The 22,163-nt window shown below is 37.9% G+C and overlaps 1 protein-coding gene across 6 annotated transcripts in view; it reads right to left on the minus strand.

Moving 5' to 3' along the window:
• STXBP6 (syntaxin binding protein 6) overlaps positions 1-12,513 on the minus strand; it is an 85,723-nt gene extending 73,210 nt beyond the window's left edge. For 2 of the 6 annotated variants that reach the window (XM_090141274.1, XM_090141273.1), the window contains exons 1-2: positions 12,322-12,513; positions 11,614-11,673 (exon numbers count right to left, since the gene is read on the minus strand). The gene's annotated coding sequence lies outside the window, so the exon portion shown is untranslated. The remainder of the gene's footprint in view (positions 1-11,613; positions 11,674-12,321) is intronic. The other 4 variants (XM_090141272.1, XM_090141271.1, XM_031593748.2 and 1 more) reach the window with 4 other exon arrangements.
• Between the last annotated feature and the right edge of the window lie 9,650 nt (positions 12,514-22,163).

Genomic DNA, 22,163 nt, shown 5'->3' on the forward strand with positions numbered 1-22,163 from the left:
CATTATAATTTAGATTACCTCTGTTCATGGATAGATATTATTTGAATGCTTTTATATAGCTGAATTCACATTGAGGACACTACTGCATTCTGACACATGCAAGCATGTCAATAAGTAAAAGACAAATGTTTGCTGAGCATTCAAATGTATGCTGTACTTTTAAGTTTTGTAAATACATCAACTAACGGAAAGTATTTGAGAACAAGTCAGTCCAAGACAAAAAAACTGAAGAAGGCTTACGTATAAACTCAACCTGCTACTGGCCTTAGAATTGCCAAATAGTTCCTGCTCTTCCATTCTACAGTAGTTTGCTTAAGAAGGCTACATTATGTACATCAAGTTGAAGAGCAAATTCAAATGCTTACTGTCCTTGAGTTGCCTTTGCCGCTGCACAGTAATATTATTTACTGCTTTGGTGTCTTCTCACAAGTGCAGTAAGAACAATTGAGACCTAGGAGTACCATGTGCTCAGCTCTGGAGTTGTATTTGTGCAAAACAATTCTGTTCTGTTCTTTTCTGAAAGGGAAGAAAAAATGGCTCTGCACAGAGATTTTTTAGACCTATTACAATTCAGTGAGATGTATAAAGAACTGTGTGAATGCAAGTTGAAGTCAAAAGGAAAGCATTTTTAAAACAAGTTTCACAGCTGTAATTTTTTAAGATTTGATTATGACAGGTTTTAGGAACAGATTAACTTTTCAGCTCACAGAAGTTTCATGGAAAAAATAACAAAAAAAAAAAAAAACACCAGGAACTTGAAGGTAAGAATTCAAGCTTTGAAAAAGATCAAGTTTTTCACATGGAGTATTAATGTGCAACATAGATTAAGAACAGATATCTGAGGAACAATGCTGAACCAAAATATAAACAGACTATATCCAACAAAACAAATGCAGCAGATTCACAGAATTACAACGCGTGGAAGTTTCAAAAGGAAAATCACTAAACACGATCCATAAATGTTTAGTTTATCATCATATGAGCACATATCTATACACACTTTCCTCTTCATTCTCTGCTACAGTAGCTGAACAAGATTTTCCAGAAATTTAAGTGTTTTAGTTAAGGTTAATAGCACTGAAAGCTTTAATAAGTGGAATACCATCAGCACTACTTAAAAATATGTATCGTCCCTGCTTATGTGTTGAACAGGAGTCAACTGAATTTTTAAAATTGCTCTGGTGGAGGAAAGAAAAGGTAAAGATCTTTTGGATTTTTTTTTCCCCCGAAAATCTCCAAAAAGTACGAAAGCAATCAAACAAACATCAACAACAAAAACACCTGTTATATTTGCCTCAACAAAGATACAAGCCTCTCATACCTCAAGGAAACATCTCTTAAGGACCCAGTATCAGAGAACCTTCTGTCTTGAGAAGAAAATTTCACTCAGGAAGCATTTAAAGAAAAGACAACTCTGGTAAAACCAGCACCTATTAACGTGAGGCACATGGCATGATACAAACATTATTCTGATAATTTCTTAAAAGGCTTTCATTTCATTATTACAAGGATATTAATTTATCAAAAAATATATCTGTATGATAGCTGCTTCTTAATCCACATGAAAGAGCTTTTGAGATTGAGAATGACAGAGATAAGCACATTCTCTGCTTTCAGCTACTATTCCTAGTGATGTTTCATTCTCACTTGAAAGAGCCATCTTTTTATATGGCCATCTGCACAGTAAGAAAGGGAGAGGTTTTCCAAGCAGGGATGTTATCAGAAAAGTGTGGGTATAGCCCTAATAGACAGACGTGTATTTCATTATTTTAAGTTGCTCAGTCAGCTTGACAATTCTAGCACCATTTATATACTTGAGAGAGAAAATTTGCTTACTGTGGGAAAGAAAAACAGAAACCCCAAGAGAATTGAAATATTTCCATCTGGAATCAAGCAAGGAGATACAGTATTAATAAAGTGCTTTTTGTCTCAGCTTTTGTCTGTTCAAGGACAAAACAAAACAAAACACATTTACTGACTCAACCCAAACAATACTTCTTTTACCATGACTTATATTATCAATCCAAAACATAACAGTGCTAAGGCCATGTTAGTTCTAAGCTCTTCTGTGTAGTGAAAAAAGTGGAGCCCTGCAAAAAGACTTCCTTGCATTCAGCATTATATTCTACATAACAGCAGATTTTTACAGGTACATGTCTAGTTTTCAAACTAAAAATTAAATACAGAATGCACACACACAAAGTCTCTTGATATCCATTACATGCTTATTTTCTTTCTAAAAAAGCAGAGATCTTAAAAATAGATAAATGCTTAATTTATCCACATTTAATTATTAATTTATGAATGTTACTCCAAAAGTAATGACTCCTATTTATTTCTATGGAAATTACAACAAATACAAAGAGTGTAGTAATACTATTTGGCAGAGCAAATTCTCAGCTACAAAACATCTTTTTCAACAGTCACCACCATTAGCTATACATTTTCACCAGCAATGAACAAGAGCCTGCATGCCATGCTCAAACTCCACACAAGTGGAGGTGACCAACTCTTTTAGAGCTGCTATGATCATGCTGTTGCTAGGATAATCTTACCCATGCAGTCCATCTTTCATCAGCCCAAAAAGATATCAGTCAGAAAATGCCAAATCCAGACTGTACAACAGGTGTGGTAGGACAATCCTGTCAAGATTAGCAATGTGCTCCACAGAATTCAAACTGGCGTGGGACCTGGTATTACCCTGTTGCAAGAGAAGGGCAGTCTTTGCTGACCTGAATCCGGAAGTTGTAGCCTTCAGATTAGTCCAAGCCATGATGTCACCGTCAGTGTTGATGGCTTGTCTGGGTTCCAGGAAACCCTGAAGGATCACCTTCTTCTCTATTCCAAAAGACAGTGCACATCATTTTGCACACCAACAGCCACATCTTGAACTTCCTCCTCAATGGGGAATTCACATCCTGTCACTCCACAGACTGTTCATTTTGCCTCTAACACACAGTAATGACACTGCATTTCGTCATCAGTAACGATATGATATCGAAAATATTCTCTGTCAGCCTCATATTGGTTCAATAGGTCCTGACAAGCTTGCACACTGTGTTTATCCTGCTGTGATCATTCATGGGGCACACTTGGCACAAATTCTGCAATGCTCCAATAATACTCCATTGTTTCCAATGCATCAAAACCAATATTCAGCTCTGTACACAGTTCCCTGGTCATAATCTGCTGATTCATGCACGTGAACATATTGAGATGCTCTTCATTGTACAATGTGATACCTGTGCGTGGCCATCCAAAACATGACTCGTGTTTCACATTCCTCCTGCCACTGCTGAAATGTACCACCTACCACCTTACCATTCTCACATGCACAGTTTGGTTCCCATAAACATTCAGCAAGCGTTGATGAATGTCAGTGGGTGCCATTTCTTCCACATAGAGGAATGGCACATCTTTGCTTCATATGTGCTTCCAGATCAGATGCCGTTTTGTTGGAGGGTCCCTCTGCTGCCATCTGTTACATGGCAACAAAATACAACAGAATATTGGCAAGAAGATTCAACTTCAATCACCGTACCACCAACATCCACCTCTGATGTCATGGGCCAACATAATAAAATAGGAAACACTACTTTCAGAGCATCCCTTGTATGTTAAAATAATTTGATAGTAGTTCCAAATAGAAATTTTCTTAATAGACTATTTGTAATTATGGTAAAGACATTACCAATATCCAAAGCCTTTTAAAAAGCACAGACCTCCTGGAACAAGTAAATAAGCTAACTAGAGCAGGAGACTGCCTTTCAATGTCCTGTATCTTGTGATACCAACAATCTTAGAATGAAATGAATTTCAACTTTCAATCAAAAATTAGAAGATAGCTAATGGATCTATTTCTCTTGCCTTTGAATCTGCATTAATTCAATTTTAAGCTTTATTAGACACAGAGTACTTTGCATGGTATTGAAATACATATTGTGTTATATTTGCAAGCACCCGACTTGGAGACAAACAACCACTCAATTACACAAATTTGTCTTTTTCTTACTGTTAGTGAACTTTTACTCCTACGTTCTCCTTTCCACACTGGAACGCACTGGCCTTTTTTCTCCAGTATAACAGAAGCAACCATTAGTTACCTATCTCACATTAAACTCCAGTGATCTCCTTTCACTCTGCATTCCCAAATGCAGTTTCTTATTCTGTACATACTTTTTCCAGCTTTTCATTCAAGGACTTTCTTGAAAAAGCTATCCAGTTCTGCTAATTCAAATATGTTTAACAGCTATTATTTACTCAGTGAGTGTAAAGTATTTCACATCCTCCTTCCATAGTGCAGCATAGCTGGAAAGACACAGAATGTACCACAGTGTTATTTCCAGAACACTTGCCTTTCGTCCCTTAAGAACTTCATTGTCTCATTTAAAGAATATAACTCTCAAAGAATCAAAAAACTTTACAAAAGGGAAGTGAAAAGTGCAGAGAACGGAAGAACTAGAAAAGAAGCAACATTCCCCTCTCCACAGAAGATGCTTTGCTTACAAGATAAATTGGACTGAAAGATAAGAATGAAAATATAAGAAATGCTGAATAAACAGATGATGTTATAAAGGCAGAAAATGTTGCGAGAGAGATTAAACAGAATAACACAATCATGACCAGGTCATGGAAATAATCCTTGTTTAGGAGGACAGCTGAACCAGTGCTACTAGTTCCATAATGAGATAAACAACTGCAGCAGCTTCCACACTGTAATTGTTAAAAAGACTACTCACATCCTGGTTTGCTCATGTTCCAGAGGTACTGAATTCTCACTTCTTTTCATATTGACCATGTTTGTAGGGAAGACTACTGTACTTTCTCAAAGTTTTATAGTATCTCCTTGTCTCTTCCAAAATGCTTCATTCAGAAGAACTTATTATAATACATTGCATCAGTTCAGGTTCTGCTTTTCTGACCTCAGAGAAGCTCATACAATGAAATAAAGATTATATTTTTCCCTCTCTCCCAGCAAAACACACATACATGTATATAAATACATATACACGCGTGTATGTATGCATTCACATATATGTATATATGTGTATATTTTGCTGGGAGAGTGGAAAATATACATACAAATGTATACCATATATACTTTGTGTATATGTATATTTATATATATATATACACACATACATAAACACATTTCTTTCAGGCTTTCAGAACAACAAGATTCTTTAGCAAAACCACAAGGGAAAGAAACTGTCACCTCTGTCTCATGCTGTCATCTTGGAAGAGATGGTGCTTTGAAGTTGAAACAAAAAGGCAAAAATGATGATGAGCTTTCTTATCAAAACTGAGCACATCTGGAATTTCAGACAAGCCTATGTTGCAAGAACATGCAATACGTCTACATAGTGAAGTGAACATACAGAAAGATAGTTCCGGATTTATTACTGTATAAACAGCAGGAAGTGAATAAATGTGTTCATTTTCCTCTGGGTGCCAAATCAGGATCAGGTCCGTAAGAAATATCCACATCTAAGCATTCACATGGGTGACTTTTATAGCTGCACCTGTGAAATATGTTTCCTTCTTGTGCAGAGACAGGTTACCTACACAAAGTATGTCAAACTGCAGAGCAAGGCACAACAGATGTACTCAAAGGAAGGCAGGAAATGTGATAGTCCATAGACGTCATTGCCAGTTTAATGTAAAACCTAACTGACTTTTATTATAAAATGCAAAGAGGAAGAAGTTTATATTATCAACAGAGTAAAATTCTACATGGCATAAATCTTCAGCTTCAAATGCACATCGAATTCAAGTCTTTCACCAAATTGCTTAAGAAGATAAAACTAAAGTCTTATACGTTGGCAATCTACGAAGACAGAAATAGAAAATGGATTATGAACACAGGTTTACCACAGAAGTGTAGCGTGACCTTAAATAACTCTCTTAATGTCATTTATTTCAGCAGTAAATTGGGGTTAACCACACTCAGTACACAGATGTATTGAAAAACCTCAGCAGCTAAAAGTGCTTGTGCAACCCCAAGTGGCACACTTCTGGGTACTAGGACAGCATTACTGGTGTTGCACAGCTGCATTCCTCAGTTCCATTAATCTTCCAGAGGAAGTCTGTAGGGAAGCCCCACATAGCATTCCAAGTGCAACCTGGATTGCTGGCAACACCTTCCTCTACTGTTCACAGTAAATAAATGGAAAACAAAGAACAAATTCCAAAATATATGAAGTTAGCTTTTGAATGAGTAACAACTCTACTTCTGCACACAGAAAATAGTTAGCATTGAAAGTTTCTTCATGGTTTTGAGTGTATTTGATAACTGCTCATCATTCACATCAGCTATTGCTGTTTGAAATAAGCATTTAACCAGAACATAACTCAGTATCTTTACAGTGCACTGCCTCACAAGTTTCCATAGAGAATAAACTTCAAATAATCGAATGTCTGATATTCCTGGAGAATTCCAATTTGTTACTTCTTATTTTTACATTTGGTCAAGGAAGATACAGTCAGAGGTCACCTTGGCAAACGTAACACACACAAATCCGTGGTCCGTGAAGGGGCCACCAGTGTTGAGGGAGCTGGCAGAAATGACTGCCAACGCACCCTCTATCATATTTCAAAAGTCATGGAAAATGGAAGAGATGTCTGAATACTTGAGGAAAGAGTTTAGTCTTGTTCACATCTTTATTGGTGACCTGGATGAAGGGACAGAATGCACCCTCAGCAAGTTTACTGGAAGGAGTGGCTGACATTCAATGGTTGAAGAAGGCTGTGCTGCCATTCAAAGTGACCGGACAGGCTGGAAAGTTGGCCAGAGATGAACCTTACAAGTTTCAAGGACAAATGCAGATCTTACACTTGGGGAGGAATAATCACAATGCATTGATACAGGTTAGGAAGTGCCTGCTGGGAAAGAGATCAGCAGAGAAATTCCTGGTGGACAGCAGGTTGACCGTGAGCCAGCAGTGTGCTCTTGTGGCCAAGAAGGCCAGTGGCATCCTAGGGTGCATTAAAAACAATATGTCCAGCAGGTTGAGGGAAGTGATCTTCTCCCTTTACTCTGCCCTGGTGAGGCCACATCTGGAGCTCTGTGTCCAATTCTGGGCTTCTCAGCATGAGAAAAACAAGGAACTTGCAGAGGGAGTCCAATGGAAGGCCACAAAGATTATTAAGGGCCTGGAGCTTCTCCCTTATGAGGAAAGGCTGAGAGACCTGGGACTGTTTATCCTGGAGAAGATAAGATTGATTGGAGAGACCTTACCAATGCATATATACATCCACAGGGCAGGAGTCAAATGGATGGGGCCAGGCTCTTTTCAGTGGTGTTTAGGAACAGTACAAGAAGCAGCGGGCACAAACTAGACCACAGGAAGTTCCTTGCAAACATGAGGAAAAAAAATACTTTGAGTTTTGATAAAGTACTCAAACAGACTGGAGTTGTGGATTCCTCTTATCTAGAGATATTCAAAACCCACATGGACGCTTTCCCGTGAAACCTACTGTACGGAACATGCTTTAGCAGAGGGGCTGGACTAGACATTCTCCAGACATTCCTTCCAATCCCTACAGTTCTGTGGTTTACCTGAATATGCTCAGAGTAGAGTAAGTTCCCAAATAAGCTAATGGTGAGGAAGGGGATGCAGAGCTGCAAGCCTTCTTGTCACCCACCTAATATCAGTGCAAGAGCACCATAATTAACTCTGAGTGACACCAGGATCAAGCTATACATAACTCCAGACCTACACACTCTCATGCATAAGTAATCATTTTTGTAAAAAGAATGTATCAGTAGGGCAATACAAAAGTAACTAGGAGTAGGATTGGGTGTATGCACACATGAAACCATGACAAAAGATTAACAAAGCCCATCATGAGCACCTATTCTCCCACCCCAAACTATTATCACTTCTCAAAAATATCAATCACACACACACACACAAAAAACTATTTTGCTTAATGTGGCTAAAACTAATATGTATGTGTATGTATATTATATAGAGTATGTCTTTTTTCTTTTATGGAAAAAAGTAAATAGTAATGAAGACATCAGCTCTTGGCTGTTATCTTTAAAGTTCTCTCTTTAGGAAGTTAAGATTAGTAGTTTATAAAGAATACAAGTTTAAAAAGCTTCTAGTTTGATATACCTTAACTGCATACTTTTTTATTTTTTCCAAATGCTGAAACACTGTTAAACAATTTGACAGAACCTGAAACTATTTGACTTTTACTTAATTTTTCTGAGAATCTAAGGGTGCCATGTACTTAGCTCACATTTACTAGATTCCTTAAAGTATAGGCTTTTAGTTTCTTACTCCTTTATGAGCTGATACATTACTCTTCTGACAGATAAGTGGTTAGATTGAAAATACCATAAGAGACATGGGTTTTACTTTTATTTTGAAGTATTAAATGTAAAATCCCATCTAGGCATTAAAAATAAATTACTGGTCCCAACATCATCCTGACAAACTTAATTGATCAAAGAAGTCTGTTTCCTTCATAAAGCTTTCCCAGCGCAAACATCAGGAGACATCACCAAGCAATTGATCTGCAGGACTAGGCCCAAGAACTTAGCACCAACTTCGGGCATAAAGGAAGACTGCTGCCCTGAGAAACAGTCAACATCACCTAACACAGAGCAGTCACAAAACTGTACTGTCTTATTTCCAAATCACATGAAAGTTATTTCTGTCCACGCTACTTACTGAAGTAATGCCATAACTACTCTGTGAAGCACTACAACGCTCCGATTCATGCCCTCAAGGCTCCTGACTATTTCCACTGACTAGACAGGAAACACAGACACCACAAATCTTTATGTGATGCAGTGTATGCTCACAGCATAATGCAAGGAAAGACCTGACATATAAGGCTCAAGTTTTAAGCACAGACTGAAGTAGAAATGAGCAACCTCCTAAAATCCAAGTTGTCATGGTAAGAAAAATCCTTCATCTTAGATTTGGTTATTTCAAGAATAGACAATATATGATAACTTAGCACTTGATAAATTCATGTCACCTAGTCTCGTGTTAACATGTTAAAGCATTGTCTGAAGGCTATCCAAACTCATAGGAGATAGAAAAGTAAAACAACCACCTGATGAAGCATATCCAGTTGATCTGGTCAAGACCCAATGAAGTTCAGCTACAGCTTTCTCCTGAATTTTCCTACAAGTTAAGCTAAATCTTCAAAACCTGAATTTCAGTAATGAATTTCTGTATGCTTAATTCAGGCCCCAGAAAACTGAAATTGTTCTGAATAAAGTAATCTTAGTCTGCCAATAGAACATGTTCAAATCAGTTTGTAGTACAGAAAAAAAATATGAAAATATTTAAATGCTGAGTTTGTATTGTATTTTTCAAAATACTAACCCTATGCACTACCAGAGATGCAGGAAGTGTCCGCTACTTGATACAGTGTTGAACTACTTTTTGCTTGTACTGACACTCACTTCCTAATGGGTGCAAATTTGTGTATCCAAAATTTAAAAGAACAATTGACACAGGATTTCACTTTCCACAGTTCAGATTTTAGTATTTTTCATATTTTTTCTGTATTTTTTCTTCTTCTTTTTTTTTTTTTATTTTATAACATTCTAGTTTTGGTGTTTTTTGTTTGTTTGTTTGTTTTGTTTGTTTTGTTTTGTTTTGTTTTTCTCCAGTAAATGCAGTACTGCATGCAGCAGTCATAGGAAAAGTGTATTAATGACTGTGCTGGCACATCTGGCTACAGTACAAGTTCAACCATTTTTCAAATCCTCAACATTGCCAGCAACTGCCAATCAAGGACTGAGAAAATTAAGTGTTTTCTTGAAGGACTTGATTTGTCTCTGTATACACATTAGCTAGAGTGTTTTTGTTTGGTTAAAAACAGGATAAATTAATTTGTAGTCAATCATCACATTATCCAGATGCACTGTCTTCCAAAACTGTGCCTAAAACATTTTTACAGAAACCTTGGCAATGCCAGCTTACCAGCTGTACACTGAAAAGGAACATTAAGTTACAGAAGAAGAAAAGAGAAGTGAAGAACAAATGCACTATTATTCAGACAGCTTATCTCCTCCAAAAATAGACCTATGGTTACTGCTCTCTAGAATCAGTATTTATTGAATTCCATTCATATTACAGAAGTGCAAGACATCTATTCCATACAGTTCAAGAACTGCACATTTTTGAAAAAAAGTATATCTAAAATTTACACTCTAATCCATTAATAGTACAAATACAAAAAGTATCTGTTGAGGAACCCTTCCAATTTAAGAAGTAAACTTCCAGTATAAATAGCTTAAGTAATAAAAACACATTTAGCTGGGAGGGAACAAAACTTCATACTGAGGATTTTACAGTTAGCTGATTTTCATATCATCCTTACTTTCTAAAAAGTTACACATTCACAAAAGAAAGTGAAATATCTGACTCCACACTTGAAGAAGTGTGGAAGAAAAAAACATAAATATTTATCCTTGAGCCTTCTGTAGCACACACAACTGCATTCTTTTCACGCTTCCCTAACTCAGGGTGTTAAGATCCAGTCTGCATATAGAGGGTACACTCAGAAATGTGAAGATAAATCAAATGGAGATGCAAAATCAGTGGTGTGTGAGTTATAACAACCTGTTTCCAAAGCAAACACTCAGGGCTAAAAGATCTCCTACTTTGCATAGCACAGATCCTCAGAGAATTTTTTCACCCAGCAATTCCTTCAGCTGGGGAAGCAATTGCAATAAAGAGACTCGGGCTAACTCTTAAAACAGTGTTTTTGCCCTGCTCAGAAAACGTCTTTGTTTTCCTTTATATTTCTTGCATCTTTAAAAGTAGCAGCCAACTTTTAAAGCTTATTTTTAATGTGAGTCAAGAATGTGCAGAAGGGAAATCAGCATGGCATGGCTACACCTAACAGCAACCCCCAGGTGAAAGGACTCTAAAACACTTTGCTGAAAGAGATCTTCTCTCTTGTAATTTACCAGGTCAATTATCACCAGCCCCAAGAGAGAATCATGTCTCCTAGGGGCAAGAAACTGTAAAATTGCATTTCACAGGGGAGATGGAAAAAAAAAAACAAAAAACAAAAAAAACAGCTGATCATCACAATTATTCACCCTCAAACTATCCCAGGTATTTATTTCTTGTTCATTCCTTCAGAGCCCACTATACTTGGGAGTCCTTAAGGACTCTTTAAAACCGACAACTATGCTTACAGAAAAATTCAAGAGTTAATAGGTGTTTGGAAATCAGAGATATGGAAAAAAAAATAACAAAATATGACTTTTAAAGTAGCAGCAAGGTTCTGCTTCACTAATCTCTGTTCACCCCTCTTTTGAGAGGAAAGCAGCAGGACACCAAGATCCCTCCTTTAGTCAGATGCTGCAGCTTTGAGTAGCTGAGGTAATGGTAAGAGAACCAGGGTCCCGCATTACCATCTTCCAGTATTTCACAACAGAGAAGGACACAGTCCTGCCTTCACTAATGTCAAACACAAAGAGATACCAGATGATTCCCACCATATGAGTGAGAATTCTTGACTCTTAAAAGGAACGTCATGGGATTGTGGATGCCTTTCAAGCAATGAGAAAATATTTCTGACTCATAGAAGAGAAACAGCCAAGCTGAAAATATATTAAAAGCTTGTACTTACAGAAAGACAGAGAGCTTTTACAAGGGAAGGAATTCACCCAACATAAACTCCTCCAGTTGTCTGACAAAGGACAAAAAGATGTGATAGATGAATGGCCCGTTTCTTTAAATTACGGTAAATATTCCCTTGAACTTCAGGCTCCACCAGCATCGGTGCCACCCAACAGGAGAAAGAAGCCAAACAATCGAAGTTTTACTTTCCATTAGCAAAGCCGGCAGTAACAAAAAACAGGGAAGGCAGCGATGGCGGCTTCCCCGGACTGTAAGGTTTATTCCCTAACACGTTACGCCGAAGAAGACCAGAAGAAACACTTTACATTTTCTATCCGGCGTTCCGTCACTCTTCAGTACTCTGAAAGCCTCACCGAGAGGGAACGACGGGGATGCGCGCGGGTGCGTGTCGGTGCCGGTGAGAAACACCCCGCCGGGCAGAGCAACACCACCCCGCCCGTAGCAGCGCTGCCACTCCCGCACCCGCCCCCCGACCGACGCCGCCGGGCTCCGCGCTCCGGCGCCGTGCGAGATGAGGTACCGGCACGGAGTTAATCGTTAACTCGCAGCCCACTTCCCCACAGCTCCTCTGGCGGACTTCCCAGCCCTAGCAGCTCGGCTGCGGCTCATCTCCCGTACCGCACACGTTGGGCAGCCGAGCCCCTCCACCCGCCCAGCGGCCACGGTGGCCCGCGGACTACCGCCGCCTTCCGCTCACCTTCCTGCCGGCCGGATCTCTCTCCCCTCCTCGTTGCAGCGGCGCGGGCGCCGTTGAGCGTCCAGCGGTGAGCTCAGTTAGCGCCGAGCCGTACCGCACCGTGCCCCGCGCCGCTCCGCACGGAGCCCCCGCGGCGGCGGCCGCCGCGCTGCCAGCGCCGAGGCGTGAGGGCGGCCCCACGTGCGTCCGTTGCACCAATCGGCTCCGCCCGCCACCGTCCCGGGCCGCCCGCAAACCGGGCGCGGTGGCGGCCCCCGGCCGGGCGCTGGTTTGGGAAGTAGGGGAAAGCGAAACGCTGGGCCGGGAGTTTTGGATCTCCGGACGGGAGGGAACAAAGGAACCCTGGGCAGAGAGCGTCCCAAGGCGGCTTCAGGCCCCGAGCCAGGGCTGAGGGAGTTGAAACGGACAAGGCTCTGAAGTGGAGCGCGTTTATAAAGCAGCCCTTCAGTTTGCAGAGAAGAACTAAAACGTGTTCGCGGCTTGCCAAAGAATAGCAGCAGTGTAGGAGTGGCTCTAGCTTTTCTAAATGGTCCAAAGATAGAACAGCACTACAGCAGCGAAGGGAGCCTCATGTCAGGAGAGCAAGAGCAGCTGGTGCAGCTCGGGACTTCTTGAAAGGCGCAACCATCGCGTTTTATTAAGCATCAGACTTCAGTTAAATTGTAACAGCACGCAAAGAGTGCAACTGGAAACAAATGTTGCCCCTGTACTCTGCTCCTGACTTGAGGTGTCCAGTCTCCACGTCACACTTCCGGCACCACTGCGCTCACTGTGGCCGCGCTTAACAACAATTTAGGATGAAAACAAACACTCTAAACATACCATATATTTTTTTGTACCATAGTTTGTAACATTTATAACTTTGCATTGTTGTATGATTGTTAACAGGAACCGTGATCAGTTTCTGTTATTTACTCACGTTGCACTGTAGGTTGGTGAGTTGCTGTGTGTGCATTTTGTTCCCATCATTCCGTCTACTAGTTACTGGTGTGGCGTAGTGATAGTTGTTCCCAGTGGCCTCAGTTTCTCAGTCAATTACTGTCTATCATACTACTACTCCTGCAGGCTGCTCATGAAATGTACTCTCAACTCCACCAAGTGACTCACCTTAATTCCAATGGATTTTTGCACAGCTGTCGTAGAAACAGGCTGATCAACTTTTGTTGTAGGCAGCAGCCTCCCACAAATGCTTTAGTGCCTCCCATCCTACTTGAAAATATTTTCAGCCTCCAGTGTCCTCTTTTTTTCTATCATTTGAGTGTATTTTTCCAAAAAAGACAGCTTCCTTTCTAGTGTGATCCTTGTTACCCATTGTATCTCCAGCACTATGGGCTTGTACCCAGGTGCCCAGACATGAGAAGTAGGGAACACAGGCCACAGCTCTGAGAGGCAATGCCACAAACAATGTCAGGTGGTAGCAAGGACAGTCAGATTGTTGTAGTGTTGAGTCCTTCAAAAAGCCCATGACTATCCTTTTTAGAAGGATAACCTAGGATTGCCCTGCTGTATTTTTTTATCTACTATGTAAATATTGAGTCTTCTGATCCACAGCTACACAGATCAGTGACACAGAAGTTGAGGAAGTCATTAAATTACTGCTTCCAAAAACCAACAAGAAAAAAGATGAATGTGCATTTGGGCACAATCAAAATGACACCTGGCAGCCCTTAAGTCTTTTATTTCTTTATTTATTTTTTGTTTACTTTCACTATTGTTTTCTGGTGGTTGTTCTCTTTTCCGTGTAGGTTCTCTGCAGGTAATGTGTTTCAAATTAGAAAGTTGAAGTCTAGGGTTGTTTTATTCTTTTGGGGTTTTTATTTTTTAGCAGGTACTCCAAACTTTCAAATGTTCCTCATTTTTGCTACCATCATCTTTTAGTCTGATGGTACTGATGGTATTTACTTTCAGTAAGTTAACTGCTACTAGTAATGCTAAATTATCTTGATAGACTTCAGGTTATGTTTAAGCATTTACAATGATATGTACTGCTCTTCTAAAAAATGCCTTCTTAAATGCCTTGGGCCTTGTTGGATTGAAGTGTCATGCTTGTGCTCAGCCATTGTTCTGATCCTATATGAGGATAAATGTATTAGTTAGATAACACAGCAAACTAGTCCAACAGACTTCAACATTCATGCCATACAGGTATAGGGAAGTAAGTACTTTTTTCACACATAAGTAATATTAAACAACCCCAAAAATATCTCTCAGTGACCATACAAAATTGTTTGAGTGCCTTAGGGTTCTGACAAGTGATATCTAGTCGATGTAAATGAATACTTTGGGAGTTTAATGCCTACAGCACTATGCCAGACAGTGTTAGAGAGCTTACTGTCTTCATGGTCTTGCCTTTGTACCTCTCCTACATGAATCCTACACAAATTTCTATCTCTCCTACACAAAGTATGCTACCTTGGTACAAATTAACCTCACTTCTGTCCTAAACCACATCCTGGTGGTTTTCTGGTTCTCCAAGACACATTCAAGTATTCAAACATAAATCTTAGCCTTTGTTTCAGGAGCAAATGAAGCTGTCGAAATGGTTTGTGCCCAAGATAAGAAATATTCTTAAAATTAAATTTCAGATAATAAACTACTTCCCTGAAACATGACCTCTAAATTTAGGACAATTAAGTATCATGTAGGCCTGGAAACAGGAAATCTATTAAAGCTGTGCAGCTGAGCCACTGGAATGCATAGGACTGTCACTGATGAGTAGCTAGATAAAGGAGTGATGATCAAGATGTCTGTAGTCCATCAGGGAGTTGAAAGAGGACTGTACAGGACACCTTGTAGTACTATGTGGGAAACTGAGCAGGCTGCAAGTACTCAAACATAACATTTAAAGATAGGTAGAATAATCTGAATAAATACTGCTGCAAACAAGTAATGGTGTTCAAGTGGTGCTTAACAAAAACAATTTTGCTACAACTTGCTACACAGAAGTAATAGAAATTACTAATATTTGCAAGAAAAGCAGTTTCTTCACTGCTATCCTCTGATGTTTATTCATTTCCTGTTTAGATTAAAAATAATATCCTTAGCTTCAAGCTCAAGTCTTCCTTAGTTCATCTCCAATTAAAAATTACAGTGTTTAATTAAGAATAAATCCAAAATAAGCAGCTATTAATTCAAATCTAATTAAGATACTAGTAATTTATATAGAGAGAGTCGTGTGTGTGTGCATGTAAAAGCAGAGTCTCAAGGTATTAGTACAGATTAGGACTATCTACTTCCTCAGATAAAGGCACTAGAATTTGTTATCACAGGGTGTACATGTACCGCTTTAAAAACAGCTTTGTGAAAATGAGATGAAGAACTGTCTTTCATGACCAGTGGCACCTCAGGAAGCTTTCAGACTTATAGCAAGTCAGTAGGGAGCATGAGTGAACTTTGGAAAGTGGAGATCTTGGAACAGTCGTGACATTTTCTTAACATTCCCAACAAGATGCACTTTAATACTAAAAATTAAACAAATAATGTGGGTTTGGCAGCATTAAGAGTTATAAAAGTGCTTGCTTGTAGGATTGGAAGGCCTTAGCATTTTATTAGGTCTGATTGGCTTAGCCTCTAATTGCAGGCTTCTTTTGAGCAGCAGATAAGATCTAAGTGTAATGGTTATGATTACTAGAGGAGTGCACAGCACATGGCCATGACTCCACATGCTGGCTGGCCTAACAGCATGCATGACTTGACCACAGACATCCTGCTGTGATTTGTAATACAGTAAGGGGAATGCAATAGAAAATTATCTATAATTTGCATGACATGCCTTTCTACTTATCATCTCCAAGTAGTTAGTATCATTGCTGTGTGGAAAATAGTGCTAAAGGTCATTGGTATGAATATGAAATTTAAGGAGTTTAGAAAATAAGAAATATTCTTTCCTAATATTTATTTAAAAGTATGTACAGATGTAGGGTTTTTTTATGGTAAAGTGGAATAAAAACAGACACAAATGGATAATTTACTGCAATAGTTGAACAAAGCACTTGGGGATTATTTCATTGGCTGTGTACAAATACAATTATGTTCCTTTCTTAGAAAGAGCTTTCTTATTCGGTTCAACTTCTTGCTCTGAATGAAATAAATTCAATTTTTTTTTTTTTTGTAAATTTTGCTTCTCCCAGAAAGCCAAGTAATGTATTTTTCATCATTGCATTGATGGTAGGCCTTGATATTGTTTAAAGCAGAAACAATTATATTGTTTCATATTTAAAATATAAAATGTACATGAAATGTTTTCTCCCAGTTAAAGATTATATTTGAAGCATCTTAATAATAATGATGAGGAGGAGATGATATAAATACAGTTTAGACAGGCAGACAATTTTTGAAAACTGCATGCTTTCCAACTACATTATCTCTCTTTGACCCATATAGCCTATAAGGAGAAACAGGGCTTGATCCTTAGTTAAGAGGAAAACCATGGAGTTCAGTCAGCTCGCACACTGGAGATGTCTCGGACCTGACTGTACCTTTCTATTTACAACCTGAATAGCTTAGGCAAAGAGTTAAGGTAAATGTCACCTATATGTACTTCAGCATCTAGATAAGCTGTGTAAAATCATTATTCATTGACACCCTCTTGTCTTAGCGAAAAAAAGTTTTAGATATTTGCTGTATTAGCTTTTGCATCTAAAAGTAGCCCCACCATCCCACCTTATGTAAAAGAAAACTGTCCCTCTTATGCAACTCTTGGCTATTAAAGTTTGGTCCCCACCAAGGGGAGTAGATGAAAGTAGTCCGGCAAAAAACTCCCAAAATAGAAAGAATGGTTGAGGAAGAGAAAGATATGCTCTTGCTAATATCCAAATTCTAATTTTAAAAGTTAGTATTATGTGAGTAAGCATATCACTGCAGCTAGCTTCCATTTGTCTAGCTCATCATCAATGTCAATGATAAATATTCTGCAAGGTATACTGGCCTTGCTCTGAATGGTGTACTTTCACTTCACTGGGTTCTTGTAGCTAGCCAGTTACGGTGAGATTACTTATCTTTGCATCTAACAGTCTTCCTCAAACTTTCCATTAATTTTCCTTTAATGAAGTAAAAGTTTTCTTTGTATAGCAGTGAAAAATATTTCTAAGATTTGAAAAAATATATTTTGTTGTTCAGCCAAAACTTTTTATAAATACATTACATTTCAAAAATATCACCCCTACATTTTACAGCCTGTAGCCAAATCCAAAAGATATTTTTTCTTTTCAACTGGTGTCTTTTATCTGGATGTCTTTAATATTCTTCTCTGCAACAGTGCAGCTGCAAGTGCTCATGATAGTAAAGCTTGCTCCCCGAGATAACTAAGAGTACACTGCCATAGTGCATAATATTACATACAGATAACCTAATGGTGTCCTTTCTGAGGTTAAGACAGCTCAAAATAAGTAAATTGAGAACTTAGTAGATTTTTTTTTTTTTTTTTTTTTTTTTCCAGAACACATTTAATTTTGAAATACTGAGTGAGTCTGCATAGCACAGTGAAGACAGATTTTGTCAGCTGGCTCCTCATCCCTGCAGGAGAGCCCCAGATAAAGAGAATTTGCCCATTGTTATATGATTTTCCAGACTTCCATGTTACCCAGCATTCTTTTTGAATGTTAAGTATCTCTCCATATGTCAGGTTCCACTATGCCAAACAACTTGGAGAAAACATGAAGAATACTACAGAAATAGAATTCAGTTTGTCCCAAACACTTACAACATTTTGAGAACAATGTAGATGAATTTCTCTTTGCTGTCAAATTTGTAGATTTGTCTTGGCCATTCTGGAAGTGGGAAGCAGAGAGGAGAGGTTTGGAGAAAAATATGGAATTGTACATGTCATGTGAGATTGACATACCTGAAATGTGGTTTGCTTCAAGAAGGAGTGTGTTGATCTTCTTCAGAATAAGCAAGCACATGAGTTAACCAGGAAGCAGTGGTGAAACAGGCTGATGTGGACATCTGGGCTTTCAGCCCAGTAGTTTAACCCAGTAATTGATTGACTAAAACAAATTTCATCTTAGACCTACAAAACAACATAACATCCTTACCAAGAAAACTGAAGCTTAAAAAGAGTGAAATACGGAGGTTTAGGTCTGAGATAACTAATATATTAAAAAGGATTGTACTTAATATGCCATTGTAATATATAAAGAAATCTGATGTAATTTTCTTATTCTGACAATTAAAGTGCAGCCTCTCAAGGCATCTAACAGGCCATTGCCTTTGCTTCAGCAGGGATAACCACTATTTCTCACACCAGTGTGCTATGGTACTATAATTATCTCACAGTATTTGATGACTAACATAAAGCCAAGCTTTCAGAGGCTGCCCAAGTAATATTTTAAACATATTTTTAGAACATACATTTTTTGGTTGGAAACAAAACCACTGTAACTCTGTTAGTTCTTACTACCTATGTGTTATATACATTCTATGTCCAAATACAGTGTCTCTAGATTCCAGGTTTACGAAAGACATTTTACCATGGCTACATAGGCTGCATTTTCTATAATTAATAAGGACATTTTTCATTTCAATGGTATATTAAACCTAAAAATTTAGAAGCATGCTGCTAATAAATTTCCAAGTAGGGACTCTGCAAGAACACATAATATTGCTGTTTCTAAAGAGATGACAGTGCAAAATGAGAATAGAAATTAGAATTCTTTGAGTCAACCAGGAAAATCTCCTTTTACTTCTGCATACTTTGAAGACAACAAGGTATGAAGTGCTACCTCAAAAAATTGTTTTCTCAATCCAATTTTTGCAAAACAAAAACAAAAAACAAAAAAACACATAATAAAAATCTAAGGAATTTGTATTTAATACAGCATAAAAAGTCCCCAAGATTTTTCCACAGTTTCTAAACAAATTAGTGTAATGCTTTTCAGTGTCAGAGGCAGGACCCATATTTTCATAGCTAGCATATTTTTTCCCTAGAGGATATCTAAGAATTCAATATTTCTCTGTGAATATGATGGGCTCAGAGTTTTTCCTGAACAAGGGCCATAGGCATTTTGCCTATAGAAGTTTGCATTCCACTAAGATCAAGATCATGAGTCTTGTATTCCTTGAAAGTACTTGCTCTTCTTTGACCCAGAAGCAGGTCTTCTGTGGTCAGAAAAAAAACTATCTGAATTTTGAAGCTTTGCCAAGAACCAATATCCGATTATAGAGTTAGGTTTTTACATATCAGTTTTCCTAGATGCTTTCACCAGTTATGAGCTCACAGCTGTGGGGGATATTGTTTTGGGAAAAACACAGTTATCTTGATCCAGTCTCTAATACTTAGAGAAAAACACTGATGAGTAAAAAATAATCACAAATCTTTTTCATCTATTAAAACACAGTAGGAGAATAAAATTTTTGAAAGATGATTGCACATGTAGATAATAAGAAATAATTTTTACTTTTAAACCCCCATCTCACCTATTCTGCCAGATTCAAGAAGGGGAAGTACCAATTAAATGCCTTGGGTCTTATACTCTTTCCTTTTTGCTACCAGCTGTTGCCAGGATTAAATAGACATTTGTCCTGGTCTCATGTAACATTCTTTGTATTTCAGATTTCCCGTGCAATTTTGGTACTCCAAACAATTGGCTTCTGCATGAAAACTCAAGTGAAATAATCTATACGAAAACTCTTAAGAAGAAAATATAATACTCATGCATTATGGACCAATGTTATATAAAACAGTAAAATAGTAAAATTTTTGAAAAGGAATTCCAGTTCAATACTGTAATATAGAAGTGACAGGCTAACAGAAGTTTCCTGTCTTAATATCTTGAAATACTTCTGTAAACTTGCTTAGTTTCAATAGAAGCATATTTAATTTTCTTTTAGTCAAACTGATTTACTTTTTTGATATGCCAGACTTCATACATGCACTGTATGTATGATATATAGTCCATCCTTATAAACAGTAAATATTACTATATAATACATATATACACGTGTGTATGTTTATATTAAAATACTCATAAATGCATTATGTATATTTACATATATACAAGTAAATTAATAGGGAAATTCCTATAAATTAAAATAAACTGAAATTTAATCCAGACATATTTAAATTAATGAATCATCAGAGATTTCACTCCAGTTATTTCCAAATAGGATAGAAGGAAATACATGAGTGATGTAATCTATCTTCTTATAATGATGCACCAATGGATCCTTACTTTTGTGAGGTACCAACATTTTTTTCAGAATTCCACAACTACTCCAAAAACCCCCTTATGTGAAAGGACACAAAATACTTGCTCATTCTTTGTAATAAATGAATGCTCAATCAGTGAAAAAACAAAGAAAGCTGCAGGAAAAGAAGAAAGATGGAGTGAATAATTTGTTTATATCCCACTAATTGCCAACTGCAGGTGAATTTTTTTATGATCACGGGAGGTAGACATACCGCTAAACTACAGAAGGCAGAGTAACATCAATACTGATTTTTCCTTCCTATTCTGAATTTACTGAGTGCCTTAATTTCATTTGGATAAAGACTCACCACCACACTAATAGTATGAGATATACCAGCAACCTGCTTTTCATCATCTTTACAATCAATCTTGATGCTTCTGAGGAAGGTATTTCTTCCTCTTCATGCCCATTTGTGCCTTGAAAACCAGCTAAAACTCCAAAGAAAAGTTGTGCATTCTACAACCAATAAATAATTAAATAGGTAAGTAAGTAAGTAAGTAAGTAAATAAATAACTTCTCACCAGACCTCAGATTGCATGCCAAGGCACTACTTTAAACCCTGAGGCTTCAGAAGCCTTATTAGTGGATAACCTTTAACTGAAACATAGTAATAATGCCAGTAAAGTCAAAATAATTACTCGTGTTCTGAAAGATAAACACCTAGATATACCTATAGACAGTAACACTTTTGCTAATCTCACAGGGATTAGTTTTCTTTATTTCACATTTTGTATCAGATCTATCTCCACTTACTGTTGCCACCAATAGAGTTTATCTGTTTAGCTTGGGTTTGGAGATAAATCAGATGTATGTCTATATATGTTCACAGACTATTAAAGGGAATTTGATTTTCACTTGTTGTACATATTTCAATATCATACATTCAAACTTTTTTATCATGTTTCCTTACCTTTTGCTTTTCAAATACAATTGAGAAACACCAAAATGAAGTGACTTTAATATCACACTTGGCTTTTCAGCTTGAAACCTGGTTTCCTTTCTATTGCTTCCAGTATCTGCAAAAGACCATGGGCAAAAAGTATTATTTATACAAACCATATTTATATAAGTCTAATTAATTTCAAGATAAATAGCACAGTCAGGTGTAAGGCAAGCAAGCAGATAAGTACTGACCTCAAGATGGAGGGCTATCTAGTTTGATACCTGTGCAGTTTTATCTACTACCCAAATCTGGAAAAACATGGCTTCATGCTTGCAGGCTCAGAAAGAGACCCAGTGTCTTGGTTTCACCTGGAATAGAGTTAATCTTCCTTTTAGCTAATGTGTTGCTGTGTTTTGAATTTAGTATGACAATAATGCTGATAACACACCAATGCATGCTTAGGAAAAGGGTGCTGATCAGTAGCTGGCTGAATGTAAGCCAGAAGTGTGCCTAGGTGGCCAAGAAGGAAAATGGCATTCTGGTCTGCATCAAAAATAACTTTGCCAACAGGAATAAGGAAGAGGTTGTCCCCTTGTACTCAGCACTGTTAAGACTGAGTCTTGAGTACTGTGTTCAATTTTGGGCGCCTCACTACAAGAAAGTTATCAAGGCCCTGGAGCATATCCAGAGAAAGGCAACAAGGATGGTGAAGGGTCTGAAGCATAAGTTTCACAAGGAGTGGCTGAAGAAACTAGGAAATAGCTCTCTA

Source organism: Phasianus colchicus, chromosome 5 (genome assembly GCF_987193195.1).
Source record: "Phasianus colchicus chromosome 5, bPhaCol1.hap1.1, whole genome shotgun sequence".
Lineage (NCBI taxonomy): Eukaryota > Metazoa > Chordata > Aves > Galliformes > Phasianidae > Phasianus > Phasianus colchicus.